General features: G+C 36.2%; 1 protein-coding gene across 5 annotated transcripts in view; it reads left to right on the top strand.

The window, feature by feature from the left end:
- Window positions 1–21,466, top strand: part of LRRTM4 (leucine rich repeat transmembrane neuronal 4) — a 319,070-nt gene that overhangs the window by 290,699 nt on the left and 6,905 nt on the right. The gene's annotated exons all lie outside the window — the stretch shown is intronic.

The following is a 21,466-nucleotide window of genomic DNA, read 5'->3' on the forward strand; positions in this document are numbered from 1 at the left end:
GGCAGGATGAGTTCTACCTGCTTTTGAGATGGGGAGAACATCACGCTCTCTGCCAACGAAGTAGTTACACCGCGTGCCAGTGTTAGAATGAACAAAGATAAGATTCTACAGAAGGTGGACATTCACCTGTTTATAGTGTAGAAATCAAGGTGTTGAAACTGCTGATCGTGCATCCTTACTAGAAACAATACTTATGTAGTGACATTTAGAAAAATAGCTTGAAAGATCCTGCAATTACTTATTGTGTTGTAATCCTGTAGCATCCTGGCAAACTTTGTGGATTCTGTTAAAAAGAAGCAATTTTGAATTCATCTCTCTCTCTCTCTCTCTCTCTCTCTCTCTCTCTCTCTCTCTCTCTCTCTCTCTCACACACACACACACACACACACACACACACACACACACACACAGACACGTGAGAAGGAAAATGAAGTCTGGTTTCTCTCAACCATACTATAAGTCAGATCAAACTATATTTGACTAGGTGTAGGCTAGGCCAGTTCCGAATCTCTGCAACTCTATGCAGAAAGAATAAAACATTCCCATTTCCTAATTCCCAGGATGGGATCTTATGTGAGATGAACATAGTGGTGGGATTCAAATATGTGAACGACCAGTTCTCTGTGTGGATGCCACTTCTGCTCTGGGCAACAAGAAATTAGCTGCCGGTTCTGCTGAAGGGGTACGAACTGGCTGAATCCCACCACTGGATGAACCTGATTGCCAATCCTCACTCCCATTTTACCACAATCTTCCCCAACTGAGGCTATGAGAGAGAGAGAAAGTTACAAGTAGAGATAATGAAGGAGAGAAATCAGATGAAACCATGCTGAGATTAAGGAATAACTCACATCTGCTTGTGTAATAATATGTTTGTATTTTGAATGAACTGGGATAGTCCACATCAATCTAAAATGCTTTGTTCAAATAAAATGCATTTTTGAAGTTTTCTTCAAGTATTCTCATGGATAGTTATTTCCATAATCCCTTTGAGCGTAATACCGCTTAGTCATTTCTGTTGTTATACTCTTTCAACTATGAAAAAAAGTATCGTATCTTGGTCTTCAAAAGCAGTAGTAACTACAGACGCAGAAGCAACCAAAGACAGGAATTCGTATCAGAGAAGTAGCCTTGTTATCCCTGAGGGCTTAGAATGCTGTGATTAATTCTTCACAGCATTTGCTGTTCCCTCCTGTGGGATTTTTGCTTGGACATTTAGACTAGCAGAAAGCAGCTTAGGAAATGGCACCCTCAATGTGTACCTCGCAATTGTCATCTTGGCATGGCACTGCAGTATTTATAAAACAATTAACAGTTAGCAGAGACAAATGACATCTAGAAGCACCCAACATTAGACAGCAAGAGGAAAAGTAAAAAAAAAAAAAAAAAAAAAAGCAAAAGGAAATTACATGGTGACAAATACCAGGAGTAGATCCAACCAATGTCTGGAGGGGCTACATTAAAATTCACACTACCAGACAGCCAACTGCTTCAGAGTGAAGGTTAATCATTTTTTTTGTTTGTTTTCCCACTTTGAGAAAAACCAGCCCTGGATCTGAAATATAGAAATGTTTCTTTTTTTTTTTCCCTTCAAGAACAGTCATTAAAAATGCTTCCACTTTTGTGCCATTTTTTAAAAATGAATTTGGAAGAGGAATTGAGGCTTTATCTACAAAGACAAGCACAGTGTTTTTGCTGTGAGATCAGTTACAAACATCCTCCAGCAGCTTCCATCACTAAAGTATGGCTTCATGAGGGTCAAACCATGAGAACTGAGGCTCACATTTGGGTAATCAGTAAGAAGCTCTTTGATTCATTACAAGCTTACCTCAAATGGTCCTTTTCTGTTAAATGAATCAGCTTTCATTGGTACTGCCAAGTAAGTTCCTGGCTTGGCATGTGAGTTTCAATGTTCTTTTTCAATAATACAACTATATGTCTTCCACCTCACATACAGAATTTATTTTCCCGTTGACAGAGAGGGTTTCCCCTCTCTCTCTCTCTCTCTCTCTCTCTCTCTCTCTCTCTCTCTCTCTCTCTCTCTCTCTCTCTCTCTCTCTCTCTCTCTCTTTCTCTCTCTCTCTCTCTCTCTCTCTCTCTCTCTCTCTCTTCTCTTCTCTTCTCTATTGCATAATTGATAGGCACATATTTCTTGTCAATTTTGAGAATCAGCCTTGAGAATGAATCAACTTTGCATTGCAATTCATTCTGGACCTCCAGTTAATGATTTTTTTCTGATGTATTTTATTCTTCTTTTTATTTCTTTACTTTTTTCATTTTATTAGGGAGTTACATGGAGGCATGTTGTATGGATAATAAAAGCTGCAGTAATCAAGAAAAGAGAAATACAGTTGTTGGCTATTGTTAAGGCAACTAACTCCTTTGAGGCAGGATTTTGTTTTTGATTTGTTGGGTAAGGAATTAATGAGCTGAGGACTGAAGGTAATGGAATAAAAGTTTGGGAACTCAACTGTTCATTCACTCAGAACAGAATGCAAAGAAAGTTGGCTGGTGTGATGCTGCAAACTGTAGGCAAGTGTTGTGTGGTCATTTGAAGACAAAGAATCTCATAAGTAGAACTTAATTTCTGGTGCCTCATGTTGTTTTCTTGGCAATAATAGGGAAAGTGTTACCTGGCTTATTGTTTTCAATCAGCTAACAAATGTATCTTTTTTAATTTTTAGATTTTTATTGAATAATGTAGATTTTTTAAAAAAAGAAACATGTAGAAGGATTAAAATAATAAAATATACTTAGTAAACTACAAATGCATCTTTTATATATCCAATCCCAATCCATTTCTTCATGGGTGTGAAATGAAAAGGGTTGTCTGTGAACTTACAGTTCTTGTTGGAGTTAGGAGAAAAAGGAAAGTAAATTGAAAGAAAATAGTTACAGGAGGTGGAATTATTTAAAAGATTGGATGGTGAGGATTCATATGTATCTTCAGCCACAGATATGTTCGTTTTCTGGGGAACCCAATTCAGAGAAGGTAGAGATTGTCAAATGTTAAGTACATTTACTTAATAATCTTGAACTGACTTTGACTTATTTTCAACATAAATAACTGCAGTAATGCAAATATAATGCAGCCTGAATTTCAAATATGTATTCAAAATTATATAAAAAAAACCCCACTGAAATATATAGGGAAAAATAATGGTAATAAATCAGTGCAGTGTAAATGTTAGAAATGTATATTTTGTTACTGGATCTTGCTGGAATTGGTCCATTATTTTCTTTCTCACTCATTTACTTTTTTTGTGGTGTGATGCTTTCCTCAACATGATATTTGACCAGATGGTCTGTGATAAAGATACATGAAAGCAGGCTGTTGGGTGAGTGGATTATAGAAATATTCAACCCGGAACTGGATGAGATTAGTATCTTTCTTTGGCAAACCTGAATTGTATCTGACAAAATCCTTTCTTTAAACACCGTGTAAGCTTTGCAGATTTTAGCTGCCAACTCTTATCTCTGAGTTTTCATGTGTGAAGAAAGTTTCCACTGCTACAGATGACAGATTTCTTTTTTAAGTATATTTGAATGTCTGGTTTGTATTTTGATTTATGACGATTCAAAGTGAGTATGTTAAAAAGATTACCAAAATTGAGAGAGGTTTGCATAAGGACACTATGTAGAATATTGGCATTTTCCCCCCTTAAAATGTGATCCCTTTCATAATGATCTGTGATGGATTTCAGATTTTCAAAGCTTCAATGCATTGGATTCAGCCGTTTATATGAACACATTAAAAAGCTTGGCCCCAATACAGATCTTTTCTCTTGAAAAAATTTTTTCCCCCAAATCTCTCAATTGAAAAATCTGTTCATTAACTTTCATTGTCTTTTCTTGTCTTGTATTACCCTATCCTACCTTACCTTTCCTTACCTTACCTTACCTTATCTTACTTTTTGTATTCAGTGACTGGTCTTAAGATCGTGACATTCTTGAATTACCAATCTACCAGAGAACAATGCCATTCTCTTTATCTCAGGATTGTTAAAAGAGTTCAGGAATTATTAATGAAGGACGTTTCCAAAAGCATTTTCACATAGAAAGGTATTGTGTGTCTTCCATTGAAATAAATAGTTGACGTATCTAGACTAATATTGCCAACACTGACTGGAATCATCTCGCAAGTTTTCATGCAGAAGGTTTCTCCAATCCTACCTAAAAATACCTATGATTGAACCTTCTGTGTGAAAGCATGGTCTGCGCTGTTGAGCTTGATCAGCTCCTGTGCTGACACTCTTAAATAACTTTAAGACATCATTGAAAAATGAGACATTAAGGCTTCCTTCCAAGATGGTTGGTGCAAGATACAGATGACCTATATCAGGGGTCTTCAACTTTGGCGACTTTAAGACTGTGGACTTCAACTCCCAGAATTCTGGGAGTTGAAGTCCACAAGTCTTAAAGTCACCAAGGTTGAGGACCCCTGACCTATATTATAAGGTTCCATTGAACATTACAGCCAGATGTGAAATGACTGGAGCACTTCAATATGCTACAGAGACTTCAGATGATTATGATTATCATTTACTCAGCATGAAATCTGCATTTAATCCATTAGAATGGACAAATTAAAGGAGCTCACCATTAACACCTGGTAAGCTACATCCTTTCTCTGTATATGTCAATAAGGAAATCCTCAATCCTTTGCTATGACCATAAGGAGTAATCCAGCATTGGCTAAACTCTACTTCAACAAAATCCCATGTATGCAAGCTGTTGCACATCCATATCCTTTTTTCAATTGGCTGAAGAGTACCGGTGTAGTGTAATTGTACTGGTATAAAACTGCACCAAGAAAGTCCAGTTTCAGTCTACTCAGAGCTCATTGATAATTTGGGGCTAGTCATTTTCTGTTAGTCTCACCTACTATGTAGGGCTGTCATTGTAATGTCAGCTATAATCATAATGATAAGGACACTGCCATGTTAGCATCACTATGGTCTCGGGGGAAAAGTAGATTTTAGGATTAGTTGATTAATATTAAATGTTGCTCCATTTTGAAAGATTCTGATACCAATGATGAATAAAATTAAATTACAACAAATCAGTAACATTGTCAACAAGAGCTTGGTATGGCCCATTTGGGAAGGAAAATCTTCATTTATCCTCAGTTGTTTCTCTGAAGAGCCATGGTTTCAAAACTGTTGAAAATAGAGCTTTGAAATGGAGAGGGAATGGTCCAAATAACAATAAGAAAGGCTATTTAAAAGGGATCACAAACGATCCCTCACGATGATGTGGATGACATTCTGTCAGACTAAGATCTAGAGCAAACCCTTTCTTTGAGATCTCATTGGACATACAGATTCAGGTTTAGAGAAAGCATTCTTGGAGATATTGAAATCCTAAAATGTAATTAAGAGCAACACAATTATTTGGTTCATTATTTATTATTTTTGTTTACTATACCAAAAGTTTAAAAAGCACAGATGGAATTCAACAAGTAAGAGCCATTGAGCTATTTAGAATTGGAGAATTTTGCCAATTTTCTAAATCTGAACACAGAAAGTATGTTTTATTCTACAACTAAAGATTTTATTTTTCAGCTGTTCCAGTAGTATTCCATACAGGTTTTACAAAAATAATTGTATTGAACGGTCTTATTCCAGAATGGGTACTTCTTACTCTAATGCTGTTAATTCCACATTTTGTGTGGTTTGGCTTCATTCTGTTTTTCTCCTGATTTGTTCCTGTGAGGTCTTCCAAAGTTCCAGCCTCTGATGAGCTTTGATGAGTTTTGTGAAAAAATACTTTTCATCTTCCCCAAGTGAGAAAATCTTTCAGATCAGAGTCTGGTTGAGTATTCCACATCAGAAGTCAGAACACATGGGGTTCAGACTGAAAAGATGTAAAAGGAATAAACAGCCAGTTCTAATAAGTTTGGCTGCAAAACTAATTGCAAGCCTCCAAAATTTACTATACTAAATATATAAGAAGCTAAACAAATGATGGCAACACATTTCTCATTGTGAGAGTTTAAAATGTTTATTATAGCCTTTCAAATCCTTTGAAGTCAAAGGGAATCAAGTCTCAATTCTTTTGAAATTTAGACATGGTTCATAACCAGCAAAATTGAAGGACAAACATCAGCTTCGGAAAACTGCAGGTTTTCTTATCCATTTAAAATTCCAAAGAACTCAACACCCCCCCCCCCAAATAGAATTGTAATTTGAGCAAGAACTTGTAAATATTCTAACTCATAAACACTATTTTACATTGGAATGGGGCTAAGTCTATCAAATCTCAAACTATTCCTCACAAAATTTGTATATTCATTTAAACATACATTTAAAGTAATAAATAGATTTGGTCCAGACATAGTAATTAGTCCAGCTGCACATCATACTGAATCATAAACTATAATTTATAAGCAACAGCAGCTGAGTTCTTATAACATATTAAACCAAAATCAAATTCTATTATGGCTTAGTGTGACAGCAGCCACTCTGAGAATAGGCCCATTGAGATCAATCAGGTTTTATTTAATTGTGATAACCTGTCCCTTTCTTTACACTTCTCTACTATATGTATCATTGAAGTCTAGATCCATCTTAATGACAACTTCTCTCTTGAAGCCTGTCAAGTAATCAATGAAATATTCCATTTGTCTTTCCTTCTGTAACTGTTACCATAGGCATTATATAATTGAATGTCAAAGAGGTTACTGTGGCATTTAGGCTACTCAAATAAGAGTATTTTTCCACCAGAATGGAAAATTAGTTTCAATAACTGATCTGTCCTCTATATGAGCTGAGTCCTCAATCCTCCTTGCAGGATATATCTTCAATTCTTCTCCATTATTTTTAATTTGTTGTCTTGTAAACTTTCCATTTGGCTCTTTATAAAGCCAGTGAAACTACATTTATCACAAATAGACATAAATTATTGCTTTTATTATGACTGAGAATAAAACTGTTGCTATGATGCAAACAATTTTTTAATGTTATTTTTCCAACAAAGATACTTACGAAATTATTTACAAATGGAGAAAAAAATAAGCATTAATAAAAAGTTGATAAATTCAGAATTGTATTGGAGAATTAGCCAACAACTCAAGTGTTTTGAAATTGTTTTTACCTCTCAAAGGTAGATTTGAAAAAGGTAAGCTAAGGACAGAATTTTGCATCATTATATTTTGGAAAAATATTTCCATCAATTTTATATCCAGAAATGTTACAAAGTTGAATCTCAAATTTATTATGCTTAGAGTAAACACTGTGTCCCAAATATCATGCCTGAATGCCAATATACCCAGAAATGTGTCTCTTGGAGTTTTCACAGTTTCCCTCCTCCTGATTTTTGTTTTATTAATTTTAATTTCTAATACTAGCAAATACTCATTTGGAGCATTCTATTTATTTTTAAAAATGCCTCAAGACATATGTAAAACCTAGAAGTATTTTTAAATATGTGTGTAAAATCTACAAGATTTACTTGAAAGTGTGCCAACTATCAATATTAGAGCAAAAACAAGCCAAGGAATAGAATAGAATAGAATAGAATAGAATAGAATAGAATAGAATAGAATAGAATAGAATAGAATAGAATAGAATAGAATGTTGAAGGTCTTCTAGTCCAGCCCCCCACTCAAGCAGGAGAACCTATACCATCTCAGACAAGTGACTGTCTAATATCTTCTTAAAAATCTCCAGTGATGGAGCAACCACGATTTCTGGAGGCAAGCTTTCCACTGATTAATTATCCTCACTGTTAGGAACTTTCTCCTTAATTCCAGGTTGCTTCTCTCTTTGATCAGTTTCCAACTGAGATAGATAGATCATGAATTAATATTTTGTGAAGGCCACATCTTCCATAGCAGTCATTCTTTCATAGTAACCACTGAATACTTTAGAAATTATCTATCTATCCATCCATCATCTACTGTATCTATCTATCTATCTATCTATCTATCTATCTATCTATCTATCTATCTATCTATCTATCTATTTGTATGGCTGCCTCCCACAGCAACTGGATCTGAGAAACAAACTATCTTAAAATTAGAAGCAAATTTCCATCACCAATGCAAAAATTAAAATATACAACAGCTAAGGAAAATGTCACAGTGGGTGGTTGTTAACACAGCCAGGAGACAGGACCCTCCACACATTCAGGACCCCACGTGAGACACAAAGCTGGTTTCTAAAGCCCTACAAATTCCAAATGTGTGTTCTTCATCCAGAATATTGGAGCTTTGTAAAGTTAAATTAGTCTCAAATAATTAATTTAAGTATTACTTGGTTTGCATTCCACTCATTATATCATATTCAATTATATCATATACCATACATTATATCAAAGAAACAACAAAATATACTGTATCAATAATGTATTAAAATAACAATCATATGTTTTTTAAAAAAAAAATACTCTATGCAGTAAGAACCTAGATTTAAGATGCATTCTCTACTGTTGGTTCTTTAAATATAATTGAAGATGCTGGGAGAGACTATTAGGTCTCATTTTGTAACAAAATCTTTCTAAAGGAGAGGTCCTCAACCTTTTGGGCACCAGGGACTGGTTCCATGGAGAAAGGTTTTTCCACGGACCAGAATGTGTGTGGCTTTGTGTGCTGCCTGCATCCCACAGATGGGGCTTTGCTTGTTTGTGTGGATCGGTTGCTGCCATGCTGTGGCCCAGTACCGGGGATTGATGACCCCTGTTCTAAAGACCTAAAGGGTTTTCCTTATTTTTTCTCTTTTTGTTATTCTGATTTATGCTATTTTGAAATCTGATTTTATTACAGTTGGGAGTAAATTCAATTTAAATTTTCATCCATGCTTCTCCCCTTGTTTTCTTTGCACTGATGAAAAGTTCCTAAAAATATTTTCAGTCATATGAGTATAAATATAAGCCAAGATGTGAATACAGGGATAAATTAGATTCATGTGTATTTTACTAGATAAACTTGGAAGGTAAAAGTGAACAATTATTAAGGGAATTAATTTACAGCTTGAGTTCATATTTTCCATTTAAACTATGATTTGTTAAATAAACCACAACTCAGTGGGTTCATCTTTAATCTTTATTCATATGTCACAATTTGCAAATTACAAGGACTACATTCACTTCATAAGTTTGGTTGAAGGAGACAAGTAAACAAAATCACTTTGCAGCTTTCCTTGGTGTATGGACCTAATTACAGTATCCTCTAGTTGTTTGACCTAGTAATACAATAATTCAAATGAGTCTGCCTGGAGAGAGAAATGTCAATCATCTCACTTTTCCCATAAATTCTATTTTAGCAGGTATGTAGAAATAACTTCCCAGAGTGTTTTAAACTAAAAATAGTTCATATCTGTTTCATAGGTCTAGGTGAAGGTGGGCACTTTCAGACTGTTGATAAGTTTGTTGTTTCAAACTATATAGCCATTTCTTCTAAATAAGCTGGAAGGTCGATGAAAAACACAATGCTTCTAAATCCAGAACAGCCTCACTTTCAGAAAATTCATAAACTGTAGATAACTGAAGAGATGTATTTGGAAATAAATAAGTATTTGACCTATTCTCCAAAGCATCTGAGGGCAATTCAAGGAGTAATGGATGGAAGCTTATCAAGGAGAGAAGCAACCTAAAATTAAGGATAAACTTCCTGTCAGTGAGAACAATTGATCAGTGGCACAACTTGCCTCAAGAGGTTGTGGGTGCTCCATTACTGGAGGTTTTTAAGAAGAGACTGGACAGCCATTTGTCTGGAATGGTATAGGATCTCCTTCTCGATCAGGGATTGAACTTGAAGACCTCCAAGGTCCCTTCCAACTTTTTTATTCTGTATTATAAGTAGGCCTTAAAAACTTCATTAAATTGTATTTTTTGACCACACATTAGTCTTCCCTTATGTTGATAGAATTAGATTATGGGGGAGGGAGGAACCCTGAAAGTATAGCTTCCAGTGTTTCTCGACCTTGACAATTTTAAGGCATGTGGACTTCAACTCCCAGAATTCCACAGCCAACAATGCTGGCTGTGGAATTCTGGGAGTTGAAGTCCACATGCCTTAAAATTGTCAAGGTTGAGAAACACTGAGCTATACTAAACAAAAGTTGTGGACTGTGGAAAAAGAAGCAATAGAATTACCACACCGCAGCTAAAGCAACCTTTTTTTTTTTTCAAATGTTTGGTTGATTCATTCCAGAAAGGGGGTTTTAATTATTAAATTGTGGGGAGGTTTTTGTTGAGTTTTACAGAGAGAAATAAAGTACAAAAGAAAAAAATAAAAGAAATGTATGAAAAAAATGTTGTCATCCAACTTCGCAGAATCAAAAACTTTGTAGAAAGGTACATTTTAAGATAGTGTTACTAATTACAAAAAAAAAAAAAGCCTCAAGTGCAGTCAGAAATCAGGCACAGCAAGGGATTGAGTGGTACTTTATTGCTGTAAGAAATCTTAACAGAATCTTAAAAGCCATCCCAAACCTTCATTTCAAGGACAAGATCAAGGTAATCATCATTTTCTGCTTTCTCAGGGCTGAGAAATTCTTTTACTTCTCGCATTTTAAGGCCAAAGCTAAATTCCTTTCCATCCAATGAATATCAAAATAGTTCAAGACAAATAAGTTCTGCAGCTTCCTTAAACAGCACAAGTTTGAGGCTTGGATGAAAAAGTGGCTATATCAAACAATTTCTTCAGGACAGTCTTAAGAGATCCTATGAGCCTCTAAGGATGGGGACACTATTCCCCTTAATGTCTAGGAAACATTTGCTGATTGATTTCCAAGGTATAGTATTTTAATTTGATTGAGTTGCAGTGATTTTACAATGGATTTATTTTACACTTTGTATTTTTTTAAAAAAAGGAGTTGCCCTAATAAGATTGTAAAGGGAGAAATTGTCAGCTCAAGTTGCTTAAAATATAAAAATACTAAATTGTCTACTTGCTTTTCTTTGGCAGCAGCTAATTTTTATAGCTTTTCATATTCTGCCCTTTTTTGCTGTACCATACATCTGCATGTTGTCACATCTGTACTGCTTGACCTTCAGATTATTGACAACTCTGTCTTCACCCGAAGCAGAAAAGCATTTTATATATTATGATGGGATGGTGCCATCATAATCACTTTTTGTAATGTTCCATCACTGTATACAAAACTCTGTATAAAAATTGGGTGGAAAAGAAATTAATGAACTGGAAAATAAAAACCTCAATATGTCAGATCAACTAGAGAAGGAAAAGATAGTTTAGAACACAAACAGCTGTGGAAAATTTGGAGTGAGATCTTTGGACACATTCATAATCCCTCCGTAAGCTGGCTGAGCAATCAGAAGCTTAAAAGATGAACCAAAAAGGTCCTTTGATAGTATTGGCGTTTGGATCTACATTTTTGCTCTGCAGGTGTTCTCATCATACCAACTCTTACTTTCAATTTGGAATGGACAACCCACTATTAAACATCTTTCTGTACTGATTCATAACACTTTCCCCTCTCTTTTATTCTGAGGATTGTAAATGTGTCATGTTTCATGCAAGCAGAACAATAATAATAAGTTAGGAATAATCTCTATGCTTGTACAGTGGAATAGTTAAAGCCAGGTTAGGATAAATGAGCTTTTCCATCAAAATTTTACCAAAGCAAAAGGGGACTAACCCAGAGGGCAGTGTTTCTTAACATAATAAAACATAACTTCCTGAAAATAGAAGTAATATCAGAACCAAGCAAACATACAGCAAAGCAAAAGAGAAAGAGAGGTACGGCTACTTCAGAAAACCTGGTTCCTTCTGAACGAAACAGTTTTTTTTAAAAAATGTTGATTGGCAAATATCTATGCATTACGGGTAGTCCTCAGCTTATGACCACAACTGACCCCAACATTTATGTTGCTAAGCGAAATGAGTCTTGTCCCATTTTACAACCTTTCTTGCCACAGTTGTTAAGTGAATCACTGAAGTTGATAAATTAGTAACCCGGTTGTTCAATGAATTTGGCTTCCCCATTGATTTTGCTCTACAGAAGATCGCAAAAGGGGATCACATGACTCCGGGATACGGCAGCTATCAGAAATGTGAGTGACTTGCCAAGTGTTTGAATTTTGATTACATGACTGTGGGGATGCTGCAACCGTCATAAGTGTGAAAAACGGTCATAAGTCACTTTTTTCAGTGCCGTTGTAACTTTGATCGGTCACTAAATGAACTTTTGTAAGTCAAAGGCTACCTGTACAGAGAGCCCCCTTCACCAGGGGGTACTTTCAAAAATTGGCCAACAATCTCCATAACTTCTCTGTCAGAATTACTAATGAATTGAACCATGGTGACACAGTGGTTAGAATGCAATATTGCAGACTGACTCTGCCCACTGCCAGGAGTTTGATCCTGACTGGCTCAAGGTTGACTCAGCCTTCCAGCCTTCCAAGGTTGGTAAAATGAGGACCCTTATTGTTGGGGGCAAGAGGCTGACTCTATAAGCTTACAGCACAGCTCAGAGTGCTCAGAACACAGAGCAGTTCTATTCAGCACTGCTCTTAACCTATAACAGGTTAATCTAAACCATTGTTGTAAACTTTATTTCTTTGGAGAACAATGATGTAGAAAATATACCAAAAATAGTTTAACTTCTATTTAAACAACTCATGGATCAAGTTGATGCATTGGAATAAAAGGTCATTTATACAAAGAGGTGCCCCCTTGCCGAATAAAGGCAAGGAAGAGGCAACAAAATGGCATTTTAAGAAGGTTCAACACACTTATTCAGGCCAGAAAATATTAAAAGAATAATATGTTCAACAGTGCCATCAAGTGGTACCTGAAATAATGATTTTACTGCGTACATAACACTTGCAAAGTTAAGGATATGCTGTTTTCATCTGAAGGGAGAATCTCAAAATTGCCTTTCCTCCTGTGAGATGTTTCCGTAAATAACATAGTAGAGAGTTTGAATGCTTTCAGACTTAGTATTGTACTTGTCAGAGTGATCACTGCAATAATAGGTAGTAGCTAGCCAAGGAGAGGAAATAGCAATAATAATCTTGTTTAAGACAATTGTGCCACTATTGAATCATGAGTGTTGTAGCTTGGACATGGATCATCACCCATTTTCTTAAACCATAATATGGTTCCCTTAGTTTTGATTTAGCTTGTGTGATCCCAGCATATATGGTTGCAAAGCACAGAAGTTAAAACATGTTAAAATTTCCTGCAAACGTGTTCTGATCCCAGTTGGACTACTATAGTGATTTTAAGACTTCAGTCTATTAAAAATAGACAGGAGTTTCCAGCTTTCAAGATCTTTAACTTGGCCATTGGAGGGGGGGGGTGGGGTCTAATGAAACATCTGCAAGCAAACAGCCAGGCTCAGAGAACATCAAGAATTCTACAGTTCATCCCTGAGCTACAGAAATTCTTGGAATAGCTACAAAGCTCTAATGTAATATCAGGTCTCTTGATTTGGAATTGGGCAGGACAAATGACAAAAACAGCTAGGTGCAACATCTGCCCCTTCTCTGCATGGTTTGTATACATTCAGATGAAAGAGGAGAGGCTTGCATTATAACAGTATTGCTTTTCTCATTGTGCTGCTTTCTGGGGTAAAAATGGGGTAAGGGTGGAATTTGTTCAACTGACCTCTTGATAAGAAGTTAGCACATGTGCAATTCCTGAACTTATTACTGTGATTCACAATAAAAATGTCAAAAGAAAGTCATATAGGTAAATTGACTGAAATGGAAAGCTTGTCAGCTTGAGTTCTCAAAATACCAACGCAAGACTCAGCTGCCAGTGTTTGAAATGTTCTATTAATAGATAAAATCTTATGTGTGCGACATGTAACTCTTCATTAGGGGTTGAATTTCTTAAGTGATATTTCTGATTTAGCCATAACTTGAAGTTCTTCCCTATGCCGTCTTCCATGGAGAAACTGCCATGGAGAAACATCTCTGTATCTATGAATGCATCTGAGGCAGTTCCATTTAGCAAAATAAGAACATCTCTTCCTCCTTAGTAACATAATTTTGCACCTCAGAGGTCTGTAGAACATCGTCCAAGGGGAGTTCTCATTTGAAGACAACAAGAGTTTCTGGATCGATAATTGGAACAAATCCTTTGACAGTTGCACTTTTCAGAATTTTCCAATGCAGCGACTGGAATGCAAACACACTTGCAAAGTGGCATAACTTAGAAAATAAGTGGGGGGGGGAAATGTCTACAATTACATATTTTGTGAGTTTATTCAAAACCCATCAAAGTTGAAAACTCATTCCGAAATTGAGTAGGAGAAATTGATTCAATAGAGCAAAGTTGGAAATTAGATTTGCCCATGTTTAGTATGAAATGCAGCTATTTATCTGGAAAAGTAAAAACAACATTTAGCCATCATTCAGCTATTTTTGATTTTTTAGCTTCCTTTTGAATAACATCACATAATTATGTTATTCTCAAAGCACATTAAATAGATGGGGGGAATCTCTCTTCCATACTTTTGAGGGAGTAAAATAACTATTATCAAATACTATCATCTTTCCCTTAAAGGAAGAGCATCATTATCTACACTTGGTAATTTGAAGCACTATTGATACTTTTAGAGAGATGGAAGGATGTGATTTTATGTTCTTCAATCTCAGCTTTAAGCTTTCAGCCAGGACTGAAAAGAATTCATCCCATTTTGAAAAAGACTCTATTACTTTTAGAATGTCAGGCAGAGAACTTTCCATGATAGTCAGAACCTGTACTTTGTGGAAAGCAGGAATGAGATGACATCTAGTGAGCTGGTGAAGCTGGACGTTCTGAAGAGGTGTAAAAAACTGTATGAAAATCAAAGGAAATGTCATCTCAATTGTGGCTGACTGGACACGTCATCTGTCCTTGCATTGCCACAAGGGGGGAATCTCAATGCTTGTTCTTGCTTTGACAGCATTGAAGATGCAGGGAGTTAGATAACAGATTATCACTACTATCATCTTTCCCTTTAAGGTGCTCAGAGCCTTTTTGGATCATTATTCTTTGAAGAGTTTCATCTGTCGGAACCATGATAGCCAATTTAGTGTTGAATTTTACTCAACCTCATCAATGTCAGGTGTAAAGAAGCAGGACCAATTGTAAGGGTGCAGCATAGAAGAGTTATTCAAGCCTATACACAAGAATCTAGTCAACTAGAGAACTCTTCTTCTTGATAGTCAGAACCTGTACTTTGTCAAAAGCAGGAAAATCTAGTGAGCTGGTGAAGCTGGACGTTCTGCTGTGTATGAAAATCAAAGGAAATGTCATCTCAATTGTGGCAAGGGGGAGGGAGAACACGTCATTGGTCCTTGGATTGCCACAAGAGATCCAAGGCTGGGTTCTGTTGACCCTTATCTAATGCCAATTCAATGCTGCTAATATTGGATGTTCTTGAGCGAACTTTTTCTTTCTTATGCTTTACTCTTAGAATTAGATGATGCTGGGGGAGGAGGCAGAATGTGGTGGGACAGCTTGAAATAAGAGATGATAAGAATTGGCGGGTTGCAACTCAAACCAATTGGAGAATGTGATTTATGACTGTTCAGTTTTGGCTTCAACTATGTTAGTGCCGAAGCTATACTACTCCCATAAAGATTCTTTACGGTAAACAATGCCTCGAAGTTCTTGAAGAGTTTCATCTGTCGGAACCATGATAGCCAATTTAGTGTCTTGTCAGGTGTAAAGAAGCAGGACCAATTGTAAGGGTGCAGCATAGAAGAGTTATTCAAGCCTATACACAAGAATCTAGTCAACTAAAGTTCAAGATTAAATTGTAGCTAGATAAGGATCAATAGAATTTGGGGGGGGGGCTGGACTTGGTTCTCTTGAGGACTCTAAACTGACAACACATTTAACTCTGCCCCCCAGCTCTGCTTGCTCTTCTCCTATAGGCTGCCAAGTTAGGATCTCAATTTCTGGGGTCTCAGAGCCAGAAAAAAAATGGGCTCCAGAGGACAGATGTGACCTGCAAGAACTTCATGGCTTCTATAAAGCCCTCACGTTTTGTGAAGATTGGTGACAAAACATCACTCAGTCTCTGCTTGGAAACTGAATGAGATAAACTATCCTTACTGATTGATTGACCATTTTGTCTCTTTCCAGCCTATGACAATTTTAGATAATATTCATATTTAAAATTAATGTCCATTTTCTTTGGGAGGAATGCTAAGGTTTCATCAGATTGTTGACTCTGCTGGTCAATTTTACACTCTTCACATCATACAAATCCTTTGCCTTTTACAAAATGTGTTCAATTTTTTTTTCTCTCATATTTGTTTCTCATCCAGTGTGTTAGAAGGCTGAAAGAACCAGAAAGAACAGGATTTTGATTTTCCTAGGTACTTTAAAAGGAGGAGTTTAAACACTGGGTGAATTAATAGATCTAGTGATGAGTTCATGAAAACTAATAGCAAATGTGAAGGAATCAAATTATCTTAATGATTTGAACTTTGTACAAAGTGCAGTGCAGGGGGCCACAGTTTATTTCTGCATATCCTTGTACATTATATAAACTAGGTCATTCCAATTAGTGGTTAAATTGTTCACAGGATTATCATGCATCTTAATATTGAAATCAAGCAAAAATCTGTATGAAGATGGTTTATGAACATTTTTATTGATTTTGAAAAGCACAAATAATTCAGACTGATGCTGTTCACTAGTTTATTGGGCATACAATAAAATCTCTTTCTCTCTCTCTCTCTCTCTCGTTCTCTCTCTTTCTCTCTCTCTCTCTCTCTCTCTCTCGCACTTAAACTAAATTATTGGAAAAGGAGATTATAGGTATCCAGTGCAATGAATGTTCAGTGAAATTATCATTAAAACAGGTTTATGCTTCTCACCCATCATACAGATGGCCAATGCACAGAATTCTTATTTATATGGAGATGAGGTACAGTGTAGCCAATTCCAACTCCGACATGCATATCACTGAAAATAAGAATAGGTTGATGAAGATGCTCACTTAAAGGAAGACTTGACCTCTGAATGAAAGCAAGCAGCAGAATGCATGATGATAGGGCAGGATTCATGTTTGTGAGATGCACAGCTATATTGAATGAATGAATGAATGAATGAATGAATGAATGAATGAATGAATTCCTGTAAAGAAAGTTCTCAGAAATTATAAGGAGAGATGCAGTGTCTGGTTCAGATATTATGCTAAACCATGGCATGATTAAGCTTGATCTGATGTATAAACCACAATTAGCTGGGGTTCCAAAACATATCCAGTCAATCATATAGCTACATGATGGATTTCTACAGCACATATGAATCATTGTTTATCACATAGGTGCAAAATCTATAGCCCAGATTAACTATAGACATCAATTTCTCCAAATACCTGCTGGCCATCAACAATAATCCCACACATCCCCTCTGCCCATCTTGAGACCTCTATCATATATGATACTTATATGTGCAATGTGTGTGAAAGTTTAAATGGAAGGATAAGTATATGAGATACTTATTTCAGGATCAGAATTTACATGAACAAATTGCCACCCTCGGCAGGAATTGATGTAGCTCAAAATGTAAAATAAACCTCAGTTGTGGGAGTATTTTAATGTTTCATTAAACTCCAAGCATAGCTGGGTAGTATCTATTAAGTAAGTAAATAATGAGAGGATGGTGATGATGATGATATCCATTCAGTTGTGTCCAATTCTTGGCCATTCTATGAGCTGTACTATGAGAGTATGTATAGCTATGAAAAAGCAACACAAAATGCTATTTTCACATCTTCTGATCTCGCACATTTCTTTGGGTTATTCTATGCTCTGGCTGATGCCAGCTTTGATGGTGAAGTGAGTACTAGAGGTGAAGTAAATGTAAATGAAACCCAAAGAAGGCAAGAATTGCCCTTTAGGTCATACAAGAATCCTACATTTAATGTGCATGGATGGAAAGATGGATGGAAAGGGAGGGAGGGAGGGAGGGAGGGAGAGAGGGAGGGAGGGAGGAAGGAAGGGAGGAAGGAAGGAAGGAAGGAAGGAAGGAAGGAAGGAAGGAAGGAAGGAAGGAAGGAAGGAAGGAAGGAAGGAATTTTTGTTTGGTACTCAGAGCTTCTTCCTTTTTTCCTTCTTTTCCACACGTTTCTGGAATATTAGACTAGCCTGAGACTGCTCAGATCATGGCTGACTGGTTTAGGATTTGGTCAAGCATGCTGTCTCTTATTGACATGAGCTACAGATATTTTTCCCACAAGAGTTCTTTGTGTTTTTCACATGCAACAAGGCAGGTTAGCTTTCCCTGTAGAATTTGTTCTTCTTTTTACTTATGCTTAGAATTCACCACAACAGCAGTACCAGGAAATTGTTTTGCATTTAGAATTGTTGCAGCCAGTTGGATCAAAGATGAGATTAAAGTGTATTTGTCTTCTTGTTAATTCTCTCTCCCCTTCCCCACCTTATTTTCCAAAATGCAGCATAGTCGTATTCTGCTTCATCACTAGGCAAAATATCATGTCCTTCTAATACTTTTCAACCTAGCTTCCTCCTCCTCCACTTGCCAGAAATGTTTGTGGAGGTTTTTTGTTTGTTTGTTTTGTTTTTGCAGTCTCAAAGTTTGAGGAAATTGATTTGCACAAGGGACTAGAGAAGGCATGTGCAAGATAAATAAATAAGGCCATAGATTAGGAAGAGAGTAAATTTAGCTATGAAAAAGGTAACACATCACGCTATTTTCCTTGCATAAAATGTTGTGGCATTCCTTCATTACAGTAACAGAAGCTTGATCTTATTTATAATTCCTTCGAAGTGCATCTTACTTTTCTAAATGAATTTTTACTTGTTTCTTATCCAAACAGTAACTTTCCTTTTTCATTCACTTGCATATATTGTCCTAATTAAAACTTAAAATTAATGGCAATTTCCTTTCTTAACATATGGATAGCACATACTGGCAGAAAGAATATATAAAAATGGGCTTTGAAATATGTGTTTAGATATGTTTTTAAAATCCGTGTTAACCATACATTTAGAGATGTAAAAAGAAAAGCCACAAAACTAGAACCAGATGGAACTGTGAGATCAAAAATCAATGGATGCCATTAAAAGAACATTCCTATTTATTAGAAAGTTGCTTAGGATGTCAGCCTGTTAATTCCAGGTGACGTACAACTGGGTTTCAATTTCTGTGCTGTCAGCATAGATATTTGAAGAGCACTTTGCATGTTCTCACTTACATTTATTTATTTTAATTTTCCTCCTGCTATATGGGCTCGGGTCTTTTCATAGTTCCTCAGAAATGGTCTGTCCAGCTATATTCTTCTCCTTTAGTACTATTTTGCTTTAGGACTATTAATGCTAAGCAAGGTTAAGGCAACATGATGATCCTAGAAGCTTTATATTGATGAATACCTCTGTTGGCACGCTGCAAATTCAGTCTCAGCTTTGGACATGAACTTGATTTTCAAAAATGTTGCTTGGTCCCATATGGTTCTGAAAGGCCATATTAGAAAGTGAAAAAAGATTAGAAGTGTATTCCAGAATTTTGTTTTGAAGTGTGCTTTTCTGCCTAGGAAAATAATAAACAAATGGAGGAATGAATGAACAGATGAATGAAAGAATGAATGAATGAACGAACAGATAGGGAATAGGGTTTTGACTGCACAGTCACAGCCTATACCATGACTTTTCTGACACATATGTATAAACAAACACCCACATTGTAAATGCCTCTAAATTCTTGACAGGAAGTTATCAGGAGTTAAGCTTAATTCAAAGGAGATTTTGTTGAAATGCTGAATTAATTTGCAAATACCTCTCTTGCTATGTTTTACTTTAATTTCCTCCTGGAGCTTGTGCATGCCTTTGTTAATAAATAGGACAGGAGAGACATACCCAATGGATAAAAAAAACCATTTGTTTTATAGAGATTATTAACAAAATAAATAAAAAAATATATAATGGTTTAAAAATATTCTTTGTCTGAAAGTCTGGGGAAACTTCATTAATTTTCTGCTTGCCTGATCTCTGATAGACAAAATATCTATGGAATATGATTAAGGCAAGAGAAAAATGTATCATTTATTTTCTAATATTGGTTGAGTCCCTCCTTTTAATTTTTACATAACCCATTTAATAGAACTGTTTAAAAAAGCTGTTTAGAGGAATTATAAAAGCAAAACAAGGAATTATAGACACCGTCAACAATTTTTTAAATGTTGTGACTTATTCTTGTAAACCAATGCATCACTTTTCATGTTAAGAATTTACTAATGTTTGTGAATTAGTTTACTGTTCATGACACTTTAAATGATACCTTAATAATTCTGAGATTTGAAGTCCATACAGCTTATGTTAAGAAACGCTGCCTTATCTGCACTATCCAAAGAGAAGAGCGAGGAGGTGCTTCTACTTATGAAATTAGATGAGACACAAACACACATTTTGTTTTTGAAGGAATGCAACTTCTCTTCTTTGTCTATGAATCATTGTTTGACTAGCTGAAACAGTTGAGTTACTGTCTCAGCATGAGAGTCTAATTCTCTCAAGAGTTAATGAGACCAATATCCACCCAGGATAAAAAGAGAGTCTCTTCAGCAGGATAAATTTTTGAATGCTTTTGCCCAATCATGCATATTTTTGTTCTTTTCCTTTTTAAAAACTACAAGGAGCTAGCTGGATGTTGTTACTTCTATAAATCTTTCTGAACAGTGACACACTAAAGTATTTCAGTTAAGAGAAGCACTTCTCTGTGCTTACTATCTTTTTATGTTTGACCAGCCTACTGGTTCCTATTCAACAGTAAGTACTGCATAGAGGAAAAGGCTGAAAGAAAAGGAAGATGGAAATTATATATATTATATATACATATTATATATATATAACTTTTTCAACACAAAAACTGGTGGAGCAAATGATGTCATGATATAGATGTTAATCTAACCTAATTCCAAGATCTGTTCTCTTCAGGGTTTGAAAGTGGGCAGAGGAGCAAGGTTTGGAGAATATACAATATATTTAAGAATGTAGGCCAGGGGTCTTCAAACTTGGCCCTTTTATGACTTGTGGACTTCAACTCCCAGAATTCCTCAGCCAGCATGCCTGGCTGAGGAATTCTGGGAATTGAAGTCCACAAGTCATAAAAGGGCCAAGTTTGAAGACCCCTGATGTAGGCAATGAGAGCCAGTTTGATCCAGTGGTTAAGACACCAGGCTAGAAAGCAAAAGACCATGAGTTCAAGTCCCACTTTGGCTACGAAAGCCAGCCGGATGACCTTGGGCCAGTCACTCTCTTTCAGCCCACCTCACCTCACAGGAGTGTGGTGAGGAAAAACAGGAAGAGGAAAGTGTGTGTGATATGTTCATTTCCTTGAGTTATTTGTAGCAATAGCACTTAGCAACTGCACTTAGACTTATATACTGCTTCACAGTGCTTTACAGCCCTCTCTAAGGGGTTTACAGAGTCAGCATAGTGCCCCCTCGAACAATCCTTACTGACCTCGGAAGGATGGAAGGCTGAGTCAACCTTGAGCCATTGAGACTCAAACTATCAAACTGCTGTCAGCCGGCAG

This window comes from Crotalus tigris, unplaced genomic scaffold, assembly GCF_016545835.1.
Source record: "Crotalus tigris isolate CLP2741 ecotype Arizona unplaced genomic scaffold, ASM1654583v1 scf7180000024470.1849372, whole genome shotgun sequence".
NCBI classification, from domain to species: Eukaryota; Metazoa; Chordata; class Lepidosauria; order Squamata; family Viperidae; genus Crotalus; species Crotalus tigris.